Raw genomic sequence first — 12,035 nt, 5'->3', positions numbered from 1 at the left:
TTTGAAATGTGGGGTATGGATGTCATGGGACCAATCTCGCCTTCGACTTCCAAAGGACACCGGTTCATTTTGGCTGTAACCGATTACTTCTCCAAATAGGCGAAGGCAGTCCCGCTAAAAGAAGTCAAGACCTCGAATATGATTAAATTCATCAAACATCATGTCATCTACTGTTTTAGGGTCCCGAGATGAATAGTTTACGACAACGGGACACAATTTGTTAGCTTTGGATTTCAGAGATTTTGTGATAAGTTTAGAATCCAAAGTGTCGCATCTACGGTATATTATCTGCCAGCAAATGGTCTTGTAGGAGCTTTTAACAAAACCATTGTGAAGCTTCTCAAAAAGTTTGTTTTCAAGAGCCGATGCGATTGGGACGAAAGACTCGGCGAATGTTTGTGGGCCTACTGCATAACGGTGAGGACCCCTAAAAGAGCTACGTCGTTCTCTTTAGTATACGGCTGCGAAGCTGTACTATCATTAGAAATTCAAATCCCTTCCCTGAGAGTCGCTATCACAACCAGACTGACAGAGGAAGAAAAACATCAACGACGTCTTTAGGAACTTGAAGCTTTAGACGACAAACGACTTCAAGCTCAGCAACAGATCGAGTTGTATAAACCTCGGATTTCCAAAGCCTACAACAAAAAGGTTAAAGAATGGATTTTTAAGAAAGGCAATTTAGTTTTAGCCAACAAACGACCCATAGTAATTATCCACAAAACCAAAGGAAAGTTTAATCCCAAATGGGAGGGACCCTTCGTAATAGAATCGGTCTATTCGATTGGAGCTTATCGCCTCATTGATCAAAAAGGAGATAGGCTCATGACGCTAATTAACGGGAAGTTCCTTAAGAGATACTTTCCATAAATCATGTAGCCCCTTCTTTCTCTCTCAAATGCCAGTCAAGTTAGACTGAGGGTTGTCGATTTAGAGTGTATTTCAGGAATAAATATTTAATCTTCCTGTCTTGTATGTCGTCATGTTAATACTACACCTCTGACGATTAAATTTTTTTGGAATTATTCTAAGTGGTAATAAAGAGAAATTCGATTTTATGCTAAGTTAACACTACACTTATAACATTTGCATTACTTTTCATTGTCCTAAATTAGAATTCAACAAAAGAGATGATGAAAGGTAAAATGATATCATTTTTATTCAATATTGTTAATTTGAATACAAAGTGACGATAATCGAAATAAAAATGATACAAAATTATTCCCCAGCCAAAACTTCGGAATCACGAAGACCCGGACCAATCGGGAAGCCCGGCACTGTTCACAAAAAGGACGACACCCTTCGTGCCTCGACCACTCTACAGATAATCCAATCACCAGAGCAGATCAAACTCTTCGTCACGCATCCAACGCACCCGAAATCACTCAAATCCGAATCCGGACGAAGAATATACAGGGGAACCAACAAAATTGTTAATTTGAATACAAAGTGACGATAATCGAAATAAAAATGATACAAAATTATTCCCCAGCCAAAAACTTTACAAAATCTAAGCATCACGATTCATCAACTTAAGGGACTTCAGCATGGACTTGAAGGCAGAAAGTTTCTTCTCGTGAGCTGCTCGGACTTGTTCTTCAATCTCTCTTCTGAGTTCTGCTTCAACAGGGGCAGCAGCAACAATGTCTCTTCGAATTCTCTCAGATGCTTGGAGTGTGTTGCGAAAATCCTTAAAAATGTTATCACTTTGAAGCTAAAGTCCTCTTCTAACATCCTCATATTGAGCCAACTGGGATTTCTTCTGGTCCAACTCAGCTTCTAATCGAGCAATAGCTTCTTCAATGGCACGAATATCAGAAACAACATCGTTGATATCAGTATATACTTGAGTATGCTGCTTCCTTAAGATCGTTATGCGGGCCTTTTTATCAGACAAGTCCTTGCAAAGGATCTCTTGATGATGCATCTTCGAGATTGTAGCCAATGAGAGAGCCGGCTCCACTTCAGATTCCAGATTGGTGCACTGCATCTCCTTGAAAGCTGCCAACTCTGCCTCCAAGAGGGTGACACTCCCCTTAGAATGTTCATCCCATGACACATCACCCTTATCCCTGATTTTATCTAAACACTTAGTCAGGATAGGTTCAAAATCCTCAAAGGAAGCACCCCTAAGACTGATGACATCAATAGTCATCTCTATCCAGTACTCTAATTCCTCAATAAGTTTCTTCAGAGCTCTCGAATGTGGAGAAGGAGCAGTTGGATAGATCAGACCCGTATACTCATCCCGAGTAGGTGGAGGAAAAACCTCAGAAGGATGACCTTCATGTATACCCTGGTCCCGGATGAGAGGAGGAGAAGCGGATTCTAAACCCTCAATGGGCAACGTATCTTCGGCTCCCGCCTCCTCAGGAATAGAAGGGATCGATTGAAGCATTTCGTCCTCCCTATCAGCCAAGCACGCAACAGGTGCAGATTTCATCGCGTCCCCCGTCAATTTGGCTCTCTTAGAGTTTTTGGCAGCGATAGGCTTTCTCTTGCGAATTCTCCTATCATATTCACCTTCCTCTGCCATAGTAAGGGACTTTTTACCTGATCTCAAAGAACGATGTTCAAAGGCCGGTGCTTCCTCAGGAACTTCCTCGGTTGCCTTTTCTTCAGGAGGATCAGCAATTAATTATCCCTCTTCAGTCTCCATAGGAACCTCTTCTTCAGAAGGTTCAATGGTGGGCAACTCCCTTGGGGCTTTGACAATTCTAACTACTTCTCGTTCACAGGATAGATACTCCTCTATCCCAGTAAACGAGTCTTGGTGGAACCGCTTCTCGATCGATACAATTCCTGAATCTCATTTATGCATGAAGTGTAGATATCATATTCTGGGATTTGAGAAGCCTTATTAAACCAATTACGGAAGTCCGTAACAGTGAAACAGTCACGCGGTGAATTGGGTAAGGTAAAGTGCGCGTGAGACCCTCCGACAGAGAAGAAATACCACGCGCGAGCACATTCATACAAATTTCCAACTTGAGCCAATGCCGGGTTAGGATTACCAACATAAAGCTGATTATATCCAAACTGCCTGGCGAATCGAAAAGGCATATTAGGTTTAATAATGCATTTCTCCTTCAAGCGATAGACCAGGTAGCCCAATCTGATCATGAGCAGCCATCTGAAGGGGCCTTCTTCTAGAGAGGACGAGCCCTCGAAAAGCACGTCTGTAAAGCTCGTGTTCTCATCATCAGCTCCATCAAAGTTAAGAGCGCAGCAGAAAATTCTGTAGTTACTCGAGACAAGAGCTGTTGAGCCCTGACTATGTAGATATTAGCCCACGTGGCCGACTCCAATCTTTGTACAAAGGGAATGTAAGCGTCATCGCCTTCATATGCCCTCATCATCAACGAAGGGTAATGCAGCACAAACCAGGCCACCAAGTATGTATATGGCATTGGTACTCGTGGTTGGGGAGTTTTCCCAGTTTTTCTCCCAGTAGCCTTAATTCCTTGGGCGCTGACAAGCTCAGATGTCAACATCCTTAAGCCACTCTGTACACAGCCTACCATAGCAGTAAGGAGGCTCACTGGCCTCCCATGAGCTAATAAGATAGCTGGGTATACAACCTCAGCTAATATCACCTCGACTGGCTTCGACGGTACTACACACCACTTCAACCAGATCATGAAGAAGCCAGCAAGGAGAGCCATGTCAGAAATAGGAGTTGTGGCCTGATAGTAAAAACTTTCAAATATGACACCAGCCTCAAAGTCATCTTCCATGCAATCCATCTCGTAAGCAACATTAGAAACCTTAATTCGAGACTTAGTGCTTTTAGGAGAAATGGCAGCAAGATGGGATACAACTTCATCTTTCTGACTTAAGTTCTGAAAAAGGTACTCTGCCCACGCAATATGCATCATACCCCCTCCGCGCATCCCAATGACCTGAGCATATATATGGAAGTGGCACATCAACTCCCAGAAAGTAGTATAAACTTCTGGGTGTGCCGCCCTCAAAATAGAGAGCTCCTCAGTAGTAGGGATGAATTCTTCATAGGGCATTCGACCGAATGGCAGCCCCGATACTGCTTGCATCTCGTGGAGAGCAAAACCTAACTCCCCTATAGGTGTGAATAACGTGCAGCTGTCCGAGTTATATTTCTCTAACATAGCGAAGAAATTGAGATAACTTTGCACCATCCCACGTCGAGTAGCTAACACTAGGATTGTGAGACCCAATTGAGCGAGCGGTTCCTTAAGCTCCTCATGAACAAAGTCCACCATCCGAGTCCACCAACCTCCCTCTCCAGAACAAAACCCATCCTAGGGATCTGAATGTCTGTGTAGAGAATTCACCCTAAGACACGATGAATTGGCGAATGAAGACATTCGCTAGACGTGGCACCTCTGGAGCAAGATCCTTTTTCTAAAATAGGCCAGGCCTCAAACCCTTGAGTTGACCCCCGATTCGTGTGCGAGCTTGTCGACAAATCCAAGCGACACATGATACGAGTTGCCGTGCAAGTACTCTTGATCGCGGAATTATCAAGAGTGGGTAAAGAAGAAAACAACTGAAGAACACAAGAGTTATAATTAGGGCGAAGGAAAATACCTTCTCTAGATTATGAGAATCAATTGGATTTACAAAATCTCTCTCTCACAATCTCTCTAGATCAAAGAACAACCTCCCTGATCTCTTTTCTGATTACAATCTCCGTTCTAAACCCTAGAAAAGTCGTGTTTCTATTTATACTAAACAGAAATCCCAACTGGAGCAGGAAACAGACCCAGGCCCGGAACCGCTACGCAGTCGAGCATAGTGCCCAAGGCGGTCGACCGGTCAGAACGACGAAAACTGGAAAAATCGATTACAGTGTTTCCGGTCGACCGCAGCGCCACCATCGGTCGACCGCTCTTAGTCCCGAGACATAGTCTGGGTCTGTGCACTAAGCGGTCGACCGTCGTGACCAAGCCGGTCGACCGGCCAGAGTCCAACTGTAAATCCTACAGTTTTGACGAATCCTTCGACTTCGTCGCCTCCAATAGCCTTGTCCATGACTCCTCTATTCTATTCTCAAGATACCATGAGAATCATCTATCCTCAAGCTCCCATGAGGATCGCTAAGCTCCCAAAGAGAAGATACACCCGTATCATGGGTCCTCCTTTAGGAACTTGAAGTCCCATTTAAGTTAGAACTTCAGCTGAGGGAACTCGTGAGTCCCTCCTTCTCTGTTGAACCACTTGGCCTTGCTAGGGACCTGACCTTGACGTCCAATGAGAAATGACTCATTTGTCCCCCGCCTCGTCTTGGTCGTCTTCCGTTCCAAAATACAATCTTCTTTCAGTGGCTCCTCTCTATCAAACCACAAGTCTTCAACATGTGGTAAGATCATCTTGTCATCACCTTCATCATCCAATAATGGAGGCTCAAACAACTTCAAGTACTCGGCATTGATTACCGAATACATGCCTAAGTAAGGTAGCAAATCTAAACGAAAAGCATTGTCGCCAATCTGATCGATAATCCGAAACGGACCATAACGAATAGGCTTCAACTTCTTCCCTTCTCCTTTGAGCCTCTCCTTACTCAATTTTAGCCATACCATATCGCCTTTACCAAAGTTACAAGGAACCCGATGTTGATCATGCTTCGCCTTGTACTTAGCTTGCGACTTCTTCAATTGAGCTTCAACCGTGGCATGAATATTTGCAATCTTCTCGAGAAATTGCTGAGCACGTTGTCTTTCACTCCCCTCCTTGTCGTCCACTATGGCTTCACTTGAAAACACAAGATCGAACGGGCTCGGCGGTAAAAATCCATAACAAGTCTCAAATGGTGACTTTCCGGAAGATCCATGAATTGCCCGATTTAAAGCAAACTGCAAATATGGTAAACTCTCATCCCAAGTCTTAGGATGCCTGGAATTATACCCCCGCAATATATGCACCATAGTCCGGTTGACTACCTCCGTTTGTCCGTCTGTTTGTGGATGAAAGGCCGTGCTCTTCTTCAATTTAGTGTCCATCAAACTCCACAAAGAATCCCAAAAATGCCCGAGAAAACGGCTATCCCGATCCGAAATAATCGAGCTCGGCCACCCAAAGTGCTTCCACACATGCTCAAAGAACAATTGTGCTGCACCCGCTCCCGTCACGGTCTTCTTACAAGGAATCAATATCACCATCTTGCTGAATCGGTCCACCACAACGTACAAATAGTCATGCCCGCGCTTCGTAGTCGGCAACCCTCCTAGAAAATCCATAGAAATTCTCTCCCATGGCCTAGAAGGAACCAGTAATGGTAGGTACAATCCCCTTTTTCTGTTAGAAGGCTTCGAAATACAGCATAACTTACACCCTCCAACATACTTGGTCACATCATCAAGCATCAGTGGCCAAAACACATGTCGCCGTAGATTGAGAAGCGTTTTCTGAATGCCAAAATGCCCTTGCACACGCGAGGTATGTGCTTCTCGAATCCATTGCAACCTATCACCATCTTCCGGAATGCATAGTGATGTCCCACGATACAACAAGCCATCTTCTCCAAGTGCATACTCCCCCCTTCGACCAGCCTTCGCCTGCTCAAACACACTACCGAAGTCCCTACTGGATGCATATAGCTGTACATACTCCAAAGGAACTAAGGGCTGAATACGCGTCGCCACCAATAAAGACCTTATCGGCAGACGAGATAACATATCGGCCAACTTGTTCGTCGCCCCCTTCTTGTATCTAATAATGATGTTGAAAGCCATCAAATAGGACATCCACTTCATGTGCCGTGCCTACTGTAGCTTTGTCTGGGCATGTAAGAACTCTAACGGCTTATGATCCGAATGCACGACCACCTCCTTCCCTAACAAGTACACCCTCCAATGCTTAATTGCTTGATATAGCGCATAGAACTCCTTGTCGTAGGTTGGGTAGTTCGCAACAGCACCCGAAAACTTCTCAGAATAGTATTCCACCGGTTTTTCATCCTGAATCAACACCGCGCCCATCGCATAATTAGACGCGTCGGTCTCTACCTCGAAAGTCCGCTGCAAATTCGGCAACGCCAACATCGGTGCCTCCGAGATCTTCCTTTTTAGCAACTGAAAAGCCTCCTCATGCGTCCTTCCCCACTCAAACTGAACTTTAGCCTTTGTGAGGCTATGTAACGGTGCCGCATAAGCCGAAAAATGTCGAATGAACTTGCGCAAATACTGGCAAGCCCCCATGAAGCTCCTCACCTCAGTCACTGTCTTCGGCGTCGGCCACTTTGTGATCACCTCCACCTTGCCTGGATCTATCCTCCACTGGACCTTCCCTACGATGAAGCCGAGATACACCAACTCATCCTTCCCGAACTCGCACTTTTTCCCATTGAGCTTCAGCTGTCCGTCCTACAACACTTCAAATACCTTATCAACATGAACGAGATGTTCCTCCCAAGTCCTGCTGTACACCAAGATATCATCAAGGTAAACTATCACAAAATCCTCTATAAATGGTCGCAACAAATCATTCATAAGCCTCATAAAGGTAGCCGGAGCATTGCACAATCCAAACGGCATCACCAACCACTCGAACAGGCCTTGCTTGGTCTTGAACGCAGTCTTCCAAGTGTCTTCCTCCTGAATCCTCACCTGATGGTAACCAGACTTCAAATTCAGCTTCGTGAAAAACCTCGCTCCCTCTAACTGGTCCATAAGATCATCGATCCGCGGTAATGGGTAGCGATTCTTGATGGTTATCTTGTTGAGCACCCGGTAATCCACGCACATGCGCCAGCCTCCATCCTTTTTGGGCACCAACAACACTAGTGACCCGCAAGGTGAACAACTCGGCATAATCAGTCCCGCCTCCAAGAGCTCCTGAACCTGCTTCTTGATCTCCTCGGACTCCAGTACTGATGTGCGGTATAGGCCTATGTTAGGCAATGAGCTCTCCCCGGTCAACATAATCTCATGCTCTACACCTCGATGTGGTGGTAGTCCCGTGATCTCCGAAAACAAGTCCGCATATTTGACCTTTAACCTATCAAGATCTCCCTCCTGGAGCTTGCTCAAGGTGGACAAGCACATCCTACTTAGCTGTTCTTCATACGGCCGAATGAACAATAAAACGAACTTCTTGCCCGCGTTCACCAACCTCTTAGCCTGAGTCACTGTCACCAAGCTCGTCTCCTGTGGAAGAGATGCTGAACAAAAAATGAATTGCTCGACATCCTTGTTGAATGTGTACTTTTGGGCTCGCCGATCATATACTATGTATCTATCCCACAAATAAGGATTGCCCAAAATAACTTGGCAAACATCCAACGGAACCACGTCGCATGTGACCTCGTCAATATACGACTCATGGAGTGCAAATCTGAATGAACACTGGTTCACCACACTCAATCCCGCCTCCTTCTGAATCCACCCTAATGGATAGGGCTTCGGATGCTTCACCGTCTTTAATCCCAGCTTCTGTACTAATGCCTCAGATATCAGATTTTTCTGACTCCCTGGATCTACGATAGCATCCAGTAAACTGGTCTTGACCTGCAATTTTAGAACAAAGAGCTGCTCCCTCGGGTCATCATCTTCTTTGGTGGCCTGCTTCCCTGCCATAAGGTTGAGACTACTATTGGGTTCGGTCATCCCGGGAACCTCCTTCGGACCCTGTGCTATCACGTACGCCTTCTTCTCCTCCTTCTTCTTCAATCCTTTTGGCTTCAGATGAGGATACTTATCCTAGCAACGATCAGCCACATGCCCTGTCTGCTTGCAGTGATTACATGTCAATCCTGCTTTCCCCGAGTCAACCTTCTTCTTCTCATCCTTAGACTGAGAGCCACCCGTCTTGCTCCCCGATGGTTTGGAATCCCCCTTTGTCTCGTTGCCCTTCTTCTGTCGGCCCTCAATGGCAATGGCCTTCACGCTCGCCTCTGCGATTGTCTCCACTGAAAATAGCTTCATCTCCTTCCGGATGTAATCATTCAGACCCGCCATGTACTTCATGAAGATGGGGTACTCTGATGTTGCGATGTTTAGGACCATAGCCTGTTGCTGGAACTCCGTCGTGTACTCTTGAACGGTCTGATTAAATTTTTGGCGCAAGCCATACCACTTGTACTAACGCTCCTCAAGGAACCCCACTGGATAAAATTGCTTCCGAAGTAGCTCCTTGAACTTGTTCCACGACGCCGATTTCTTCTCCTGTTTGCAATAGGATTTCCATTACGTCAACGCGTGCCCTAAAAGCTTCAATGTTGCGAACACTATTTTCTCCTTGGACGAATATCCATAGAGAGTGAAGTACATCTCCATGCGTTCGATCCAATCATCAAGCTTCTCCACATTGATACTCCCATCATAAACAGGAATTTAAACCTTGAAGTCAATCTTCAGATTCTGGTAATGATTCTTACCCCCTTGATGTCCAGCAGTCTTGACAATCTCAGTCTCCCCCTCTGAATCAGCTTTCTCGCTCTCCTCATCGGATTCGTAGAGTCCTTTCTTACCCTTCGAAGAAGATTCCTCCTTTTTGTATCCTCCGTTGATGAGGCCCACGAGTTGGGTAAGAGTCGTCCCGGTCGTCTCAATCTGCTTCTCCTTGGCATCAAGTCTTGTTGAATTATCTGCTTCAGACATCTTCTCCTTCCTTAATTTCTGGACCCCCTCCGAGGAATTAAGGATCTTGCCAAGCTTCTTGTACTGTGAGCGAGTAAGGACCATACACAGTTCTCCCTTTCACAGGATAAACCTGCTCTGATACCAACTTGATACGAGTTGCCGTGCAAGCACTCTTGATCGCGGAATTATCAAGAGTGGGTAAAGAAGAAAACAACTGAAGAACACAAGAGTTATAATTAGGGCGAAGGAAAATACCTTTTCTAGATTATGAGAATCAATTGGATTTACAAAATCTCTCTCACAATCTCTCTAGATCAAAGAACAACCTTCCTGATCTCTTTTCTGATTACAATCTCCGTTCTAAACCCTAGAAAAGTCGTGTTTCTATTTATACTAAACAGAAATCCTAACTGGAGCAGGAAACAGACCCAGGCCCGAAACCGCTACGCGGTCGACCGTAGTGCCTAAGGCGGTCGACCGGTCAGAAAGACGAAAACTGGAAAAATCGATTACAGTGTTTCCGGTCGACCGCAGCACCACCATCGTTCGACCGCTCTCAGTCCCGAGACATAGTCTGGGTCTGTGCACTAAGCGGTCGACCGCCTTGACCAAGCCGGTCGACCGGCCAGAGTCCAACTGTAAATCCTACAGTTTTGACGAATCCTTCGACTTCGTCGCCTCCAATGGCCTTGTTCATGACTCCTCTATTCTATTCTCAAGATACCATGAGAATCATCTATCCTCAAGCTCCCATGAGGATCGCTAAGCTCCCGAAGAGAAGATACACCCGTATCAACACATTTTCTTTCTCCTTAACTATGTCAAAAGTCAAACCTCAACGACAGCTCACGTTCAAGAAGTAGGAGAGTGGATACATCCTCTTCATATTTGGGAGGAAGAAGAAGCGGTTATTGACTCTCCACAGTAGCTTTGAATCTTCTGCATGTATGAAATGGTCATCAGCTGCTATGTGATCTCCGAATATGAATGCCGGTTTAGGAAATTGATCATGGCCGGTAGGGGTCTCCAAGTCTAAATCAGTGATCAAAGCTCTGAGAGTAGAGAATCGGGGAAATCGGAGTATGATCGTTCTCTCTGAGTCAGAGAAAGTGCACAATGGAATTCTGCCACGAAGGCCAAAAACTTTATTCGTGTCAAGGCCGCCAATATACCTAAAATGATGCTTCTGCAAAAATGGCATATTTGGAAAGAACACTGCAAAATCAAAAGCAAAGATTAGCAGCTAAAACAAGTTGTTGATATAAATACAAAACTAGAAACACAGATATTAAGGCCCGCATGTCAAATCTTAAACACAAAGAGCCAGCCTCGTGTTAAAAATCTCAAACGCGAGAGTCGAGTCTCGTGTTATAAATCAAAATGTGAGAGTCGAGACACGCGTTGTGAATCCTAAACGCGAAGGTCAAGACCCACGTTTAGAATTCAAAACGCTAGAGTCAACAACGCGTGTCACAATAAACATAGAGTCCTAACTCCGCGTTTTCATTAAACAAGAAATGAGTCATCTTCCTCGTTGTCAAGAACTCATCTAGGGTTTTTAGAAAACTTGTCTAAGCAAGTTATTTTGATCACTACTTACCACGACAGGGAGGCCCCCGTGACGGTGATGATGACGTTTCCCGCAGGAACAAGAACACCGCCGGCGTCCCCAGCCAACGGTGTTTTGAAAGTTGCTTCAGGTACTTTCTTGGAGCTAGAACTCACTCTTCGTGGCTCCATCAGTCGAAGAAGATGTTGTTGATCAAAGAGGATCAAGTTCACCGGAAATCTTGTCAAAATCAAACGAGGGTTCTCGTTCTTGGAACTAGCCAAAAATGGAAAGAGTCGAATGACTCTTGACATGACCACTCGGGTCTATTTATAATAGTCGTCAAGCTGTTAATATGGCAAGGGATTCTAGGAGAGAATCCTAACCATTTTTCAAAACGTAGTACTTTGCATTTTTGGATAAAGTCAGTTAAGACTTTAATCTTAACGTGAAGTTCACATCTGCATTCAAATCCCCTAAAAACTAGGCCCAGACCAGAGTTAGGAGGGTTCTTAACCTCGCGTTTCGAATCTCAAACGTAAAGGTCATCTTTGGGTTGCAATTCTTCCAAATAAAGAATCTACCCTGGTGTTTTCAAACATGACACTTATTCCCTAAGTCCATGGATTCTTTTAACAGAGTGCTGTTAAACCTCTGTATCTCCTTAGTAGAATCTAAATCCTCGTCAGGTTAATATTACACCTCAGACGATCATCATCCCCACAGAGATTGAATTTAGTTGCCATAACTACCAATATGACTATAATTCCTCTGTCAAAATCCACTTATCGATTCTTATCAATAGAACGATAAATCTCTAAAATCATTCAAATCCTGGTCAATTTACCGACTCTCATCAGTAGAGTATCAAATAACTAATTGATCAACTTCCTTTCAAGTGGGATGATAAAATTCCCCAAAGC

The sequence above is a fragment of the Asparagus officinalis genome, chromosome 9, assembly GCF_001876935.1.
Source record: "Asparagus officinalis chromosome 9, Aspof.V1, whole genome shotgun sequence".
NCBI lineage: Eukaryota > Viridiplantae > Streptophyta > Magnoliopsida > Asparagales > Asparagaceae > Asparagus > Asparagus officinalis.
This window is presented reverse-complemented; position numbering follows the sequence as displayed.